Source organism: Cicer arietinum, chromosome 5 (genome assembly GCF_000331145.2).
Source record: "Cicer arietinum cultivar CDC Frontier isolate Library 1 chromosome 5, Cicar.CDCFrontier_v2.0, whole genome shotgun sequence".
In the NCBI taxonomy this organism is placed as follows: domain Eukaryota; kingdom Viridiplantae; phylum Streptophyta; class Magnoliopsida; order Fabales; family Fabaceae; genus Cicer; species Cicer arietinum.
The window spans coordinates 23,534,960-23,553,052 of NC_021164.2; positions in this window are offsets into that span (position 1 = coordinate 23,534,960).

Here is an 18,093-nt window from a genome sequence, read left to right on the forward strand (position 1 = left end):
CTCACCCAACCTTGGGTTACTAGTTTTGAAGAAAAGAAAGCAACGAAAATGAAAATGGGAGAAGGAGGGAAAAATGGGTCGCGGGTAGCAGAGGAAGAAGATGGAAAATCGGATTTTCCTTCCTTTCTTTTTCTTTCCTTTGTTTTTTCCTTTCTTCCTTTTTCCTTCTTTCCTTTTTATATTCTTTTCTTTTCCTTTTCCTTCCTGCTAGTTTTCCTTTCTGTTTCCCTCCAAACAAACATATCTATATAATAAATATAACTTAACAAATATCTCAAATATCTAGATATTTGTTAAATTACCATTTCACCCGCAACGCATTAAATTCTCCGTAAAGGATTCACCGCACTTAATTCAATTTATTTATCGACGGGAAATTCTAATCGGCATCAAAATATCTTTTTGATTATAAAAACTCCAAAATATTATTAACTTTGGCTAAAAAGTCTCCGAGCCAAAATCCAAAATACACCAAAAATACATAAAGGGTACTTTAAAATTATGGGTCTTACATAAGGCTTCAAGTGGACATCGGTTTATCGTAGTAGCTATTGATTATTTCACAAAATAGGTTGAAGTTGTTTCTTATGCCAATGTGACGAGAAGTGTGGTTGTCAAATATATCAAAAGAGAATTGATTTATCGATATGGCTTGCCAAATAAGATAATCACTGACAACGCGACTAATCTGAACAACAAAATGATGAAAGAGTTATGTGATAGTTTCAAAATTCAGCACCATAATTCTTTTCCATATCGTCCGAAAATGAATGGGGCTGTAGAAGTAGCAAATAAAAATATCAAGAAGATTATACAAAAGATGGTGGAGACATATAAGGATTGGCATGAAATGCTTCCCTTTGCATTACATGGCTATAGAACCTCTGTTCGTACCTCAACAGGGGCAACTCATTTCTCGTTGGTGTGTGGAATGGAAGCGGTACTTCCCATCGAAGTTGAAATTCCCTCGATCAGAGTCTTGATGGAAACAAAACTACAGGAGGCATAGTGGGTTCAATCAGATATGATCAATTGAATCTCATAGAAGAAAAAAGAATGATAGCTTTGTGTCATGGTCAGTTATATCAAAAAAGACTCAAAAAAGCTTATGAGAAAAAAGTTTGTCCTCGAGAGTTTCGAGAAGGAGACATAGTGTTAAAGAAAATATTGCCCATAAAAAAGGATTCTCGAGGAAAGTGGACTCCGAACTACGAAGGACCATATGTTGTGAAAAAAGCTTTCTCTGGGGGAGCTCTAATACTCGCAGAAATGGATGGAGATGAGCTTCCACTTCCAGTAAACTCAAATGCAGTCAAGAAATATTATGCATAAAAAAAAATAGAAAATTGGGCTCGCTAGGTTGAAAACCTGAAAAGGCGACCTAGGCAAAAATTAGAGCATCCCGATGGATTGAAAACTTGGAAGAGCAGTCCATGCAAAAGTTAAGGATAACAAAAGAATCAAGCGTTTCAAGTTGGGGCAGTTATTATTCTTAGAAGTTCTAAATTACAAGAATGACTAGCGTTTTTTATCTCTCCAACTAAAGTTAAGCGCATTCACCACATTGTAATCCTTGTCTCATTAGTTTTGTTTTCAATGTAAGGAATGTACATTTTCCAATGTTGTCATTTGATGTTGTACCTTACACTGTTTCTAAATTAATTCAGTTTCATGATTGATTTGTTCTAGTATTTTAAAATGTTATTTTATGATAATAAATATTGGAATTGGAAATATGTGAAAATATAAAATAAAAAAATCTTAAATATTTTGACACTTGAAAATATATACATGGGAGCTCGAGATATATGGGTGTATAAAAAAAAATGATGAAGGGTAAGCATTTTAAATAATACACATTTGATTGGCCTCAAGAAAAAGTGATTACACAAGATATACTAGAGTCATCATGTAAAGAACGATTGTTATCGCCGTTGATCCATTGAATCTTATAAGTGTATAAAGTCGCATGAGGATCGGGGAACAAAAAAAAAAAACAATAAAAAAAATAATATATAAAAAATTAATTAAAAAGAATTTATCTTCATTGCATGCATCTTATATGTTTTAAATACTCACACATGATTTATGAATTTTCACTCAAATTTTACATATACTCAACAACTCCTTATATCATGCATATCTTATGTGTATATTTTATTTATATTCAACAACTTTTGTGTCACATTATTCATTTTACGTTTGCATTGCAATTACCATATACATGTTTCCTTTTAAAAATAAAAATAAAACAAACTTATCTTTTTTTATTTACATTCTACACTTTAAACTCATGTTTGGTTGTAGTCGTCATTTTATTTATATCGATCTACGCATCGGTAACCAACCCGAAGACGATCATGTTACACATTGTTTATGTCGATCAACGCATCGGTAATCAATCCGAAGACAATCATTTTACCGATCAACGAATCGGTAACCAACCCGAAGACGATCATGTTACACATTGTTTATGTCGATCATCAACGCATCGGTAATCAATCCGAAGACGATCATTTTACTGATCAACGCATCGGTAATCAATCCGAAGACGATCATTTTACCGATCAACGCATCGGTAACCAACCCGAAGACGATCATTTTATCTATGTCGATCAACGCATCGGTAACCAACCAAAGACGATCATGACGATCATGACGATCATTTTATCTACGTCGATGAACGCATCGGTAACCAACCGAAGACGACCATGACAATCATTTTATCTATGTGATCAACACTCGATAACCAACCCGAAGACATCATACTTTTAATTTACGTCGCTAAACCATTGATCTTAGTCATTTTTTTATATATTTTATTTATTTAATTATTTTTGCCAATCACCAACATTATTTTACATTTTTTTCATCTTGCAAATCATCAACTTTTTTTTACATGTAAAACTATTTTACTATTTCTCCTACATTTGAAATTAATTTACTTTCACACTTACAAAATTTAGGTCCTTATATTTAATTATCTTTTTACCACGTAAAATATAATTAAATAGGGGCAGCTGTAGTATCTCAATTTTGTACCAGTAATTAAAAATTATTTTGCCGTTGTTATCGAAAATTTAAAAAAATTTAGTATTTTACCATTCAAATTTAAATATATACCAAATTTAAAACAAAAATAAAACAATACAATTCTAATTTTGTTTTTACTTTTCATTATTTGGATTGCAAATCCACAAAGTACAGCCAGATTGTCTTTATTGTCAGCCAACCTTTCTTCTTCTTCTTCATTTTAGGCCTCTTTCCTGTCAAACACCAAAACAATTTTTTTTCTATGTAAACATGTTTCCTTGCATATATGTTACTCTTTTATCTTTTTTGTCTTATTAAGATCCCTGTTATAAACTGGTTATTTCACTAATTTGATTTACTTTGTAACTTAATAAAGAGATTACTTGTAACACATAGGAAGCCAAAAAAAAATTATTTCCTAAAATCATACTTTGCTTAAAATTGTTACAAAAACAATGTAAAATCCAATTAATTTTTGTTGAGTAACAATACAAAATCCAGAACTCGATCTAGAAACATTAGCCGTTTCCCCTATAAATTGAGAGTAACAAAAATGAAGAAGGGCAGGGAATTTTAGGTAGAGTATTAAAAAAACTAAAAAAATAGAGAGAAATAAAGTGTTCACCGCCATTCCAACTCCACGGTGCACCACCACAGTCTCTGTCTTCAATATCACGTGAAGCACCGTCGCCCTTCCATATCTGAATAGGCATGTATTTTCTTCATTCACAGCTGTTCAAACTTTATATTTGATTATTTATTTGAGAGATGAAATCTTTTTGTGTATATGAATGTTGTTTTGGTTGATAAAATGTGTATCTGAAACAAAATTTCTATTATTTGAAAAGTTTTGTTTTCTTTGATTTAAATCTTTTACTCATGCCATGCCACGCTTTACCTACTATTGTTTTGAAATATTATCTTACGCCAAATGCCAGTTTGATTCGTGATGCGTGTCTTGCTTGTGTGCCAACTTGTTATGAGTTGGCTTGTGATTTTATTCATATGTGTACTTTCCCTATTAATTAGAAATTAATGCATGAAAAATAGCTATATTTTTATAAATAATAATGAAGGTAATTAATTAGTAATAAACCTAATTTATTTTATTTATGAACGATATTAAATGTTGAAAGGGTGATTAGATTTTTTTTTTATTATTTTAAAAAAGATAAAGATAAAACTATAATCAAATATTGTAAGGTTAATTAGATGTGACATCTTTTTAATCTTCGAGTTATTAGAGCACAAATTGTGACAACTTGGTGGTTCTAAATCTCATCTTCACAAATAAATTAATAAATTAAAAAAAATTATAAACAAATTAATAATTAAAATTATTAAAAGTTAACTAAAAATGACATAATATTTTAATATTTGAGTTGCATAATAGAAATTATATATTTTGATAGCTTTAAAATTAAATTTTATAAATGAATAGATTAAAAATCAACTTTTTTTAAAATTTAATTATATGTGTTTTTTTTTTTTAATCTTGAAATTGTTAAGACACAAGTCGTACTATTTGGTCTTCTTGAAACTCTATTTTTAAAAATAATAAAATATTCTTAAGAAGGTTAAATTAGATGTGACATATTTTTACTCCTTGAGTTTTGAGACACGAGTTGTACAACTCGATCGTCTTAAAACTCATATTTTTAAAATAATTATTCAAATCAAACAAGTTTCTTTTTTATGTTCGTCAAAATTAACTTTTTTAACTAACAAAGTACAATTTATTTAAAAGCAATCAACACATTCATATTTTCTACCAAGAACAACGTAGCTTTGATTTCTCCATCGCACTGGGAGATACGTATGAGCAAGATCACACTCTTGTCAAGCACACTAATAAAAACTTTCTTTTTTTTTTCTACTATTTTTTAACACACTTTTATCTCAAAAAATCACATTTATAAAAAACAATTTATATTCATATTTAATAATAAAGAAAAATAAATATCTTTAAGTTGATATAATTTTGCACAATTAATTAAAGGTAACCGTATTTTAACGGATGTCGTAAGGTGTCAATACCTTTCCTATGCATAATCGACTCCCGAACTCAAAATCTAGTTTCAAAGACCATTTTTACATTTTTAAGGGTTTTCCAATAGTTCCTCTATTTTAAAATAAATTTTGGTGGCAACTCCATTGAATTCGATGAAAACTCGAAATTTTAGGCCGCGACATTGACGATAAAACTCATAAATCCAAAGCAAATTATAAAAAGTGATATTGAAAAAGTTAATTTGATAATTTGATAATTCATGTCTTCAGCATTCATTTTGTTGAAAATATATTTATATTTATTACATATAATGTAAATAGGGATAATATCTCTCATATTTATTTTTGTATTTATTGCCTTCAGCTTATATAAAACAGACTCCGTTGTGTAGTTCAAACACACGGTTTCACCATATGTCTCTCTCATTTTCTCTTATTCAACATGGTATCTAGAGCCTATTAAGAGAGACAAATTTATACCGTGATTACCCCGAGACTCACTGTCCTTCGGTGAGATTTTTTTTCGGTAAACCGTGTCTCAATTCAAGTTTACCCCTTCTTTGTCGCTTTTGGTTCATTTTTTTCAGCAAATCAGTTCACTGTTCATCGCGCGACACTGTTCATCACACGTCACTATTCATCGCGCGACACTATTCATCGCAAAAAAAAAAAAACCCTCTTCTGCCCCTATTTCGCTGCTAGTTTTAGGTAATTACTTATTGATTATGGCTACTTATGAAGATTTACTTCGGTGGATAGAGTATTGTCAGAACTCGAGTTCCGTTGTTTCCGCCGCACAAAGTGGTAATTCACCTGTTTGCATCTCACCTTCTCATAGCCCATGGATTCTCGATTCTGGTGCATCCGATCACATTACTGGTAATAAGACTCTTTTCTCCTCTCTCACAACATTTGGTTATTTATCTAGGATAGTCTCAGCCAGTGGTTCCCAAACATAGTCTCAAGGGATTGGCACTGTCCAAATCCTCCCTACTCTGTTAGTCAAATATTTCCTTTATGTGCCTGGATGTCCATTTAATTTAATTTCTATCAGTCGATTAACTCGTTCTCATGACTGTGTTGTCACATTTACTAATTGCAATGTTACTTTGCAAGAGCGAATATCAGGACGACAAATTGGTGTCGGATGTGAGTCTAATGGCCTTTATTATCTCTCAAACCCATCAACAACATGCCCTACCACATATTCTCCTCTTACTATACATGCTCAGTTAGGTCATCCGAGTCTTCCCAAACTTCAACAATTAGTACCTAATCTAACCAAATTATCTAGCTTAAATTGTGAGTCGTGTCAATTAGGGAAACGCACTCGTACTCATTTCACTGATCGAGCTAATAAACGAGCTTCCTCCCCGTTTGCTTTAGTTCACTCAGGTGTTTGGGGTCCCTCTCGTATTATTTCCACACTCGAGTCTAGATATTTTGTTACCTTTATCGATGATTTTTCCCGTTGTACGTGGTTATTTTTAATGAAAAATAGGTCTGAATTATTTTCTATTTTTGAACAATTTTATAAGGAAATTAAAACTCAATTTGGTGTATCCATTCGCACTTTGTGTAGTGATAATGCCCGTGAATATTTGTCCCATCAATTTCAAAATTTTATGACCTCTAACGGCATTCTTCATCAAACATCTTGTGCTCATACACTTCAACAAAATGGGGTAGCCGAACGAAAAAAACGGCACCTTATTGAAACCACTCGTACTCTCCTTCTTCATGGTAATGTACCATCTCACTTTTGGGGCGATGCTGTTCAAACGGCGTGCTATCTTATAAATCACATGCCTTCGTCTGCTCTTGATAACAAAGTCCCTCACTCGATCCTCTTCCCTGGTACCCCTCTTCACTCATTTCCTCCTCAGGTCTTCGGATCTACATGTTTTGTCCACAATCTCACTCCTGGTCTTGACAAACTTTCAGCTCGATCATTAAAATGTGTCTTTCTTGGTTAACATCGGTCCCAAAAAAGTTATCGTTGTTATTCTCCTACTCTTCGACGATATCTCATATCGGCTGATGTCACATTTTTTGAGTCTGTAACACACTATGAGTCGCTTCCTGATCCTTTGTCTGCAACTATTTCTCTGAACCTACCAAAGTCTATTTCACCTTCTCTTTTACCACTAGAGCCTATTAGGTATGCCCCACCTGAGGCACCTCTTGTGGCCCCTCCCATTGTCCCACTTGAGACTCCTCTTGTTGATCCTCCAACTGTACAACCTCTTCAGACATACCGTCGTCATCAACCACCATCGGTTGTACATGTCCCTACACATGTTCATGATATCGAGGTCATTCCAGACGCTCCTTCACCGCCACCTCCTTCTTTATCGGAACCGACCCTTGATATTCCTATTGCTATTCGTAAAGGTATACGTCCTACTCGTAACCTATCCCCTCATTACATTGGCTTGAGTTACCATCGTATTTCTCATATGCATTATACTTGTTTGTCTTCCTTGTCTTCTGTTTCTATTCCTAAATCTCCAGGTGAAGCTTTATCTCACCCAAAGTGGAGACAAGCAATGATTGACAAGATGTGTGCACTTCAGAGTAGTGGTACATGGGAATTGGTTCCTTTACCGTCTGGAAAGTCTTTAGTAGGATGTCGTTGGCTTTATACGGTGAAAGTTGGTCTTGATGGTAAGATTGATCGTTTTAAAGCTCATTTGGTTGCAAAAGGGTACACTCAAGTTTTTGGCATCGATTATAGTGATACTTTCTCCCCTATGGCTAAGATGGCCTCTGTTAGACTACTCCTTTCTATTGCAGCCATCAGACATTGGTCTCTACATCAACTTAACATTAAAAGTGCTTTTTTGCTTGGTGACCTTGAAGAAGAAGTGTATATGGAGCAACCACTTGGGTTTGTTGCTCAGGGGGAGACCTCTACCATGGTTTGTTGACATCAGAGGTCTCTCTATGGTCTTAAACAGTCTCTTCGAGCTTGGTTTGGTAGATTTAGCACAGTAGTGCAATAATTTGGCATGATTCGAAGTGAAGCTGATCATTCTCTTTTTTATCGCCACTCAACCTAAGGGTGCATTTACTTGATTGTCTATGTAGATGATATTGTCATGACTGGTAGTGATCAACAGGGCATACTCCAATTGAAACAACATTTATCTCATCAGTTTCAAACTAAAGATCTTGGCATGCTCCGCTACTTTTTGGGTATTGAGGTAGCCTAATCTAAGGACGACTTATTAATTTTACAAAGATAATATGCCATGAATATTCTTGAAGAGACAGGTTTGTTGAATGTCAAACCAGTTGACACTCCTATGGATCCATATGTCAAACTTCTACTTAATCATGGGGAGCGATTTTTAGATTCAGGGAGATACAGAAGATTGGTTGGTAAATTAAACTACCTCACAGTCACCCGTCCAGACATTTCTTTTGCATTCAGTGTGGTAAGCCAATTCTTAAACTCTCCTTGTCAAGAACATTGGGATGTTGTGATACGAATCTTGAAATACATTAAAGGTGCTCAAGGAAAAGGTCTAATTTATGAAAACAGAGGACATTCTCAGATAGTTGGTTATTCAGATGCCGATTGGGCAGACTCACCCATTGATAGGCGATCCACTTCTGGGTATTGTGTACTTGTTGGAGGAAACTTAATATCTTGGAAGAGTAAGAAACAAAGTGTAGTTGCAAGATCTAGCGCTGAAGCTGAATACAGGGCTATGGCATTAGTGACATGTGAGCTCATTTGGTTGAAACAGTTACCCAAAGAGCTTCAATTTGAAGAGGCAACACAAATGACATTAATATGTGATAATCAAGCAACATTGCACATTGCCTCTAATCCGGTTTTTCATGAGAGGACCAAGCATATTGAGATATATTGTCACTTTGTAAGGGAGAAGAGCGAATCAGGCGACATCGCCACTAGTTTTGTTAATTCCAATGATCAATTGGCAGATGTATTCACTAAGTCTCTGAGAGGTCCTCGAATCAGTTATATATGTAACAAGCTTGGTGCATATGATTTATATGCTCCAACTTGAGGGGGAGTGTTGAAAATATATTTATATTTATTACATATCATGTAAATAGGGATACTATCTCCCATATTTCTTTTTGTATTTATTGCCTTGAGCCTATATAAAACAGACTCCGTTGTGTAGTTCAAACACACGGTTTCACCATATGTCTCTCTCATTTTCTCTTATTCAACAATTTTCAATAAATATGAATTTTTTTTTTTAAAAAAAAAACACAAATAAATCTTTTATTAAAGATTAACTAGATGTGACATCTTTTTAATCTTTGAGTTGTTAAGACACAAGTTGTAAAATTTGATAGTTCTAAAACTCATTTTTTATAAATGAATTAATCTAGAATCGACTTTTTAGATGTGATCTTTTTTATTTTTTTTTTATCTTTGAATTGTTAAGACACAGGTTATTCAACTTGGTGGTTTTAAAGCACATATTTACGATACAAATGATAAAAATATTCTTAAATGGGTTAACTAGATGAAACATTTTTTCGATCCTTGAGTTTTTGAGGCACTAGTTTCAAAACTTGATTGCCTTAAAACTCTTATTTTTAAATAAAAAAATTGTTCAAAAAAAAAACTCATTTTCTCAAAATAAGTTTTTTTTTACCTAACTTGCTTATCAACAACAAAATACATTTTTAAAAGCAATCAATTAATTCACATTTTATATCTAATAACTACATAACTTTTGATTTATTCATCACACCTACAAATATGTTGGAGCAAGATTGTACTCTTGTCAAACACAATAATAATTAATTTAACACTTTATTCTTTTCTTTATTTTGAGTGCTCTTTTATTCCAGCATCACATTTATAAAAAAAGTATATTTGCATTTCATTATTATGGAGAAATAAATATTTTAAAATTAACATAAATGTTTGCACAAGTAATTATAGGTAATCGTTTTTTAACGGATGTCATAGGGTGCTAATATCTAGACTCTCGGACCTTAAATTTAGTTTCAAAGACAATTTTTTATGTGTAAGACTTTCCAATGTTTTCCCTATTAAAATAAATTTTGGTGGCGACTCAATTGAATTCGAGCTAACCCTTGAAATTGTATACCGCTATATACATATAAAAAAATAAAGCAAATAATAGAAGTATTCATCAATTAAGAGAAAAAATATAAAACCCTAAAAGAGTATGAACTTTTTTCCAAACTTTTAAACACTTTACTCCAACTCTAAGCACTCCTAAGTTTCTAAAGTGTTTACCTTTTTTTCTTTCTGCAATTTTTTTCTCCTAGATGTGGCTCCCTTTTATGATAGCAAGAGCATCCTAATTTTATGCAACAACTTTCTCACTTCTTTTGCAATATTTTCTTATCATAAAATCCAATCTCATTGAAGTTAGCAACAAACCTCCTTCTTGCACTCATAAGTTGGAGTATTAAATTTAATATTTTTGCACTAAAAACTTAGTAGATTTGACCAATTTAAAATGTTTTAACAACTCAAGATCAATTATGCAAATACGATAAATAAATAAATAAATAAATAAATAAGAATAAGTTAAAATCAAAACTTTAAAATAAGATAAAATTGAGGATAAATACCTTCTTAAAATCCAATAAAAATGGGTTTATCAACTCCCTATCACTTAACCTTTGCTTGTCCCCAAGCAAAGTCTCACTCTAATACAAATTTAAAGAATAAAGAGCATCATAATTGAATTTTTTTAATTTGAGGAAAAATCATTCGGAATTGTTTAGACTATAAATCAAACACCTTCAACAATATACCAACTAAGTAAAATGCATTCCTTGAGTTCAAAGTGTGTGTGTGGTTAACCTCATTGCTTCCTAGCATTCAATGTCTTGAGACTTTCTTCAATCAATTCATTTAATCCTTCTCATTCATAAAGTTTCATCCTTATCATAGAACACATATGTTTATTTTCTCAAGTACTAGGTACATTTTTCTTTGAATTAACTAGACAACTCAATATTTTATTTATACATTTTTTTTTAAAAAAATTTATTACCATTTCCCAAACTACTAAGTGGAATAACACTCCACCTCACCTTTCACCTGACTACTAGTGTGAGTAACCCCCAGACTAATCAGTGAGATGCTAATTATTATATTTTTAATTCTTTAGACTAAGTTGCCAATTCATTCTTTTTCTTGTCCCTTAGTTCATGAAGGTCTTTTTCATCAGTTGCCCTATGTTAAGGATTTAGTTTACTTCAAATTAAGCTTAACTGTTTTAATTTTGGTCCATCTCATGACACATAAACTTATTCACAATAGAAAATTCTTGTGTCAAAACTAAGGAACATTTATATCCTAGCAAACTTAATTTTAAAGTTTCAACCTAGTCCTAACAACATATTCATCAACAGGCCTTACTCAAGAGTCCTTTCAAGGCATTATCTCAACAACAACAAAATTCTTCATTCTCTCACACACACACGCACGTACGCACGCACGCGCACACACACACACACAATAATAAATTCTGATTAGAATAAAATAAAAAGTAAATACAATTTGCCTCATGCGAAGCGATTGTTTAATGTCTTGAGTCTGACGATTAGTGAAAATGCAAATCCATTCTTGAGGAGAATAACATACTTCACTTGAAGAAGTCTTTCCTCATAACGCTTAGCGCGTTGGCCATTGAACTTAAAAGGCACTACCATCATCTTTTGTGCCTTCAAGAGACCCTGATGGAAAGATTTGAGACACAGTGTAGGGTCCATACCACTTTGAGTGTAACTTTCCTAGAAAAAACGCAAACGTGAGTTAAAAATTTTGGTTTAACATGCTAGTTTTTGGTGCCCTCCTTATACAATTTGGAATTTTCATAAGTTTTAAGATGAAGCTCATCGAATTCATCCAGTTGTAGCAACCTATTTTCACCTGCAAGTTGTGCATCAAAATTTAAAAATTTGAGAGCCAAAAATGCTTTATGCTATAGTTCAACTGAAAAATGACAAGTTTTACCAAAAACAAGTCGATAAAGAGACATACCAATGGGGGTTTTGAAGGCAGTCATGTATGCGCATAATGCACCATCTAATTTTAAGGACCAACCGTTCCTAGATGTACCAACAAATTTCTCTAAATTTCTTTTCAATTCCCTATTAGAAATTTCTACTTGACCATTGGTTTGTGGGTAATAAGGGGTTGCTATCTTATGGGTGACACCGTAATTTCTCAAAAGATTATCAAACTGTTGATTAGTGACTGCCATCATCGCTTATGATAACTCTAGGAGTGCCAAATCTAGTAAACATATTGCTTTTTTAAAATTTTGTCATAACCCGAATATCATTAGTTGGTGAGGCAATAACTTCTACAAAAATATATTGGTTTGAAAAAGATTTAGGAAAATGACCCAAAAGATCAATGTCCCAAACATAAAATATTTCACATATCAAAATGTTATTAAAAGGCATCTCTCCATGCCTAGAAATATTGCCACTCCTTTGGCATTCATCACAATCTTTCATAAAATCATTAACGTCTTAAAAAATGGATGGTCAATAAAAACCACATTGCAATACCTTAAAGGCAGTTGTTGTGGGTCCAAAGTGGCTACCAACCTCTTTAGAGTGACAATGTTCTATAATAGAGCTTACCTCATGCATATGGACACACTGCCTAATTACCTTGTCTCCATATACCTTAAACAAGTATGGATCATCCGATAATTATTGTTTAGCATCACATGAATATTTTTTCTTCTCTTGATAAGAGAAGTGTGGAGGGATAACTTAACCTTCAAGGTTATATATGCGTACCATGGTACATGTGAAATAGTCATAAGGTTTTCATCTATAAAAATATCCTTGATCCCCCCTATCGTCTAAAGGTTGCAATACACCATGGTCGAGGCGCGATAGATGGTCAGCTACAAGATTTTCTGACCTTTTCTTGTCTCGAATCTCCAAGTCAAATTCTTGTAATAATAGAATCCATCTAATAAACATGGGCTTGACATCTTGTTTACCAAGCAAGTAATAAAAAGTTGCATGGTCAATATAAAAACAACCTTCGAAAGAACAAAGTAATGTTTAAACTTGTCAAATGCGAACACTATTGCTAACAACTTGTTTTTAGTGATGGTATAATTTTTTTGAGCAGCATCAAGAGTACAACTGGTATAGTAAATAGTATAGAATATCTTAACCTTTCTCTGCCCCAAAACTGCCTCTAGGACAGTGTCACTAGCATCACACCTTAACTCAAAAGGAATAGTCTAATTAGGGGAAGCAACAATAGGAACACTAATTAAATATTCCTTTAATAAATTAAATGCATTTAAGCACAAGTTAGAGAACTTAAAAGTGACCTTTGTTTAGTCTATGCAAAAACGAGGCATTGACGTTACACTTATATCATCCTGATGCCGGCTTCTTCCAAACGACATCATTGTTGTTTACAACGCCCAATATCTATTGCATATGTGTCTGTTGCTTGTGATGTTGCAGCTTCTATGTCTAAGAATGTTGCTCGATAAATGATTCTTTCAACAACTCAAATGCACGCCTGTGGACCAACTCGTTGAGCTCCACGACATGGTTCCACAATTTGTTATTCCTACACTTCCATATCCTCCCAAATTGCAAAGTGGCTGCTAGTTGTTTTTTTAATGGATTACATAACTCAAAAAGTAATCACGTCAACTGTAGAGTGAGCCGTTGTTGCAACGAGGACAACAACTCTACACTCAGATGCCTGCACAACTCTTTGGCAAGTGTACCAAATTGTTCAACTAATAATAATGATAAGTAAAATCGTCCTCACATGAATTGTTATTAATTTGATAACGCAACAACGTCGTAACACTTAGGTAGCAAAAGGTTTATAAGTTGGTTGATAGTTTCAGACAAATGTAAAATTAAATAGAGAAAATTCATTAAGAGAAAAATGATTAGGAACTCGAATCACCTTCTTTTCACCATGTACTTATTGATTTATTATTTTAAGAATCTAATTTATTTGATTACATCAAATTAACAAACTAGACTAAGACCAATTCCTTGGCTCAAAATCCATTTTTTATGACAATGAATCCTAATTCTTTAGGTGATCAGGCTTGTTACTCAAAGCATGTACAAACTTTAATTTCTTAAACACATGTTTATATTTTATATTCCTATAATAATATTAAAATATGAACATATGTTTGAAAGGGAAAGAATAGTCACAAGAAATGGCTGGTTTGAATTGTGACCTTTTTCAAAATTTAGTTCATGCACTTTAATTGATGTTTTACTCAAGATTAAACTTGGTAATCAATAGTTGATTAGTAAGCTCTTAACTGACCAGAAAGTTCTACATAGTTTATAGGAAAGTTTGAATTGTGACCTTAGTTTCTGCACTTTAATTGATGTTTTACTCAAGATTAAACTTAGTAATCAATAGTTGATTTGTAAGCTCTTAACTGACCAGAAAGTTCTGCATAGTTTATAGGAAAATTTGAATTGTGACTTTTTTTTTTAAAATTTAGTTCCTGCACTTTAATTGATGTTTTACTCAAGATTAAACTTGGTAGTCAATAGTTGATTAGTAAGCTCTTAACTGACCATAAAGTTCCGCATAGTTTATATGAAATTAAGAAGTTGTAAATAAAAACAATGATAGTGAAGTGTGATCTGTACGTGGAAATAATTAAGGATAATGGATAGAAAGATCACACACAAAAAGTATATTGGTTCACCGAACTCGGGTTAGTCTAGTCTTCATAACCGTAAGATTTTCACTATGTGCTTCAGAACTAGAATGTTCTCCTTTGCACTTTTTCTCTTGATCGCACATTGATCAATTACAATCGTCACCTTTCAACCTAGAAATAATTTTTATAGTCACATTTCAACCTTAAAAAGATTTTCACTGTCACCTTTGGTTTTTACAAACACACTTAATCTAACACACAAAATATGCTTGAGTCAATTTCAATGTGTATGATAAAAAGTGTTTCAGATCTAATGATTCTCAACTCTTTGTTTGAGTTAAATAAAGTCAAACTCAGTAAATGATAATCCACATATATAGTGAAGATAGTTGGAGTTTGCTTGAAAAGTTTTTTTACTTGTGCTTACTTGAACAAACGTTGGTAAATTGCAAATTGAACTATTGTCTTCATCTTCTAATTGACCTTTATTTTATAGAAGAATAAATGCTTAAAATGTTTAGTTTAATTTGAATATAGCTATTGGAATAGTCTTGTCAACTGTTAGTTGCTTTCTTTGAAACAATCTTCTTATTTGCAAGTTTGTCCAAAATGTTCTTCTTCAAACCCAAAACGTTCTACTTTAAGTTTTGAGGAAAACTTGGGCGCAAAGGCTGAATATATCCGTTGGGATAGAATTGAGTTAGAAGCATGCACATATGTCATGTCAAACAATTATTTTGTAGTGCACTTGAGTGCTTTGTACTTGCTTCCAACATATCAATTTGGAAATCAAAACGGAAGATCAATCTGCATTTGTTTTTTGTAAGTGGACCTTCACTATTTGACTTCTTGAGACTTGATTACTTTTGGGTGGCCCATGTGCGAATGATATTAATCTAGTACAATCTTTTAATGATCCCAAAACTGATACATTTGTTTCTTGTCTTTTGTTTAAGACAACCAAAATGTTCTGCAATCATTATATCATCAATCTATATATCATTTTGCAGATCAATCTACATAACATTCTGCATATTTGTTTTTGCAAGTAGGCCTTCAAATCTTGACTTTTAATTGCTAATTAAATGTTGGAAAACCTATGTGCAAAATGGCAATTGATTTACTTCATGTTGCTCTTCCTAAAAGATTCATTTTGTCAATTATTCAATCATTCTCTTAACAAATGAGTTAATAAATGACTCAATCTTGAAATGATTTCTTCTTCAAAGTTGATTCTTGTCATTTTGCTAAACTGATATGAGTATTTATGAGTGCAATGAACGTGTTCATCATAAGAGCATTCTTTCATAACAATTGAGAATGTTGTCTTCTATATGAGAGGAAACATCTTTTGTTGAAGCAATACTTCTTACAATATCTGTTGGTGTTACACATATTGTGTCTTTCTCTTCAAGTATCATTGAGATACTTTAGTACATGTATGAATGTATTTGACACTTTCTTCATGAAGATGTTATCTTGGAGATGCAATAATCATTATCTTGAATGATTGATGTAGTATATGATATATTTCTTTTGAGATTCATTCATAAATATGTTCTTTTGATTTCTTTATTTATTTTCATATATGGTTGACTCTATAATATATCCGTTCGACATATTTCCCAAGCTATTAAATGATAATTTTGATCATTCTCCTTATTTTTTGGTACATAACAATCTGAACACTTGTTGCTTCTGATTCTTGAGATAACTTTTGACTTGTTTGATTCTCATGAGTTCATAAACCTATTTGGAATATTTCCTTCTCATATCTCCATGGACTAATCTATTGACGCTACTTTGATTCTTTCATCATTGAATAGATACTTATGTACTTGTTGATTTGAATGGCTTCTTGCTTGTCCATCTATATGATACATATTTCTTAAATAAAACTCAAGTGCAATCATCATATCAATATTCATAAAACTTAAACGTTATTTCATAATATTTGTTGTCATTAAAACATATATCAAAAAAGTTTTTACCTCAATAATATTTTGGTTCATGTGATTGTAGCCTATTTTTCAATAATGAAATAATTCATAGATTCAATTCTATGGTGATCAAGCACAAAAAAACATTAAGATAAAAAATATATGAATAATCAAACTCGTGTTAATTGCGTAAATAGCATAAGAAAACAAAAATTACATAGGTTCAAGGATACTCATCTAATCCTTAATCAATGGGAAAGTTAGTTCATGATTAAGAACATAATAACAATGAAGAAGATGAAACTACATATGAGAAAGATGAAACTAAAAACATGTGTAAATGCATTGCTAGCCGGTTTGGACGTTGTAGCACCTCAATTTTGTCCGACCAATTAAAAATAATTCCAAAAAAAAGTAATAATATGTTTAATAAAATTTTTACACTTATTATTATTAAATAAACAAAATTGTCATTTTAAATCTGATCCAATTATGAGTTTTTGTTACATTATATATTTACATTTATCATCAAAATTAAAATAAGTAAATAGAAAAAAAAAATGTTCATGCGCCTGACTTTGTCTCTTTTTTTGCTTTCCTCTTGCATACCTGCTTTCCCTTTAATTTTTATTTTCCTCCTTTGCTATTTGTCCTTCCCACCTCGCTGCTGCAAAGCAATCCCTCCCCTATTTGTATTTTTATTTTTAGCCTAATAAGGTTATTATCTTCACCATTTCACCATTTGATGATTCAATCAAAAAGATCAATCACTTATTTCCTTATTATATGAGGTTGTTTAATTTTTACTGCAAAACAATGAAAAATTCAGAACTCTATTTTATGTCATAAATACACAGATTCATCATTTAAGTCTATAAATTGAGAACAAAAATCACTATTTTTTTATTTTTGTCTAAAATTAGGTTATCTTGTTTTTAAAGTCTATTTTTTTTATTTTTTATTTTTAAAGATTTCTCAATATTTTTTCTATTTTAAAATAAATTTTGATGGCGACTCTATTGAATTCGAGAAACACTCGACATTTTAGGTCGCGACAGACGCAATGCGCTGATTTGAGGCGCAATGCTATGGATTAGTACTAGTTTTTTTTTTTTGGATGGTTTGCAATGCATAGAGTAAAGGAAGACTAAAGAAGGTTCATATGTGAATGAATAGTGTTAAGGGCTTGTTTGTTTTGTTAGAAACAAAATTAGGAAGCTAGTAAGAAAATTTGTATACTTAAAAGCAATTGCCATCTTTGAAGATAAATTATAAGCTGGACTTTTTAATGTGGGTCAATTGTGGATTAGTATTTGAAAATTGTTCGAAACGATATACAATGATGGATATTGCTTTTTAAAATTAGAAACTTAAGGTTTTTTCTGTTCTCATAATTGAGACGGTAAATTAATCGGCATTAGTATAATATATATATATATATA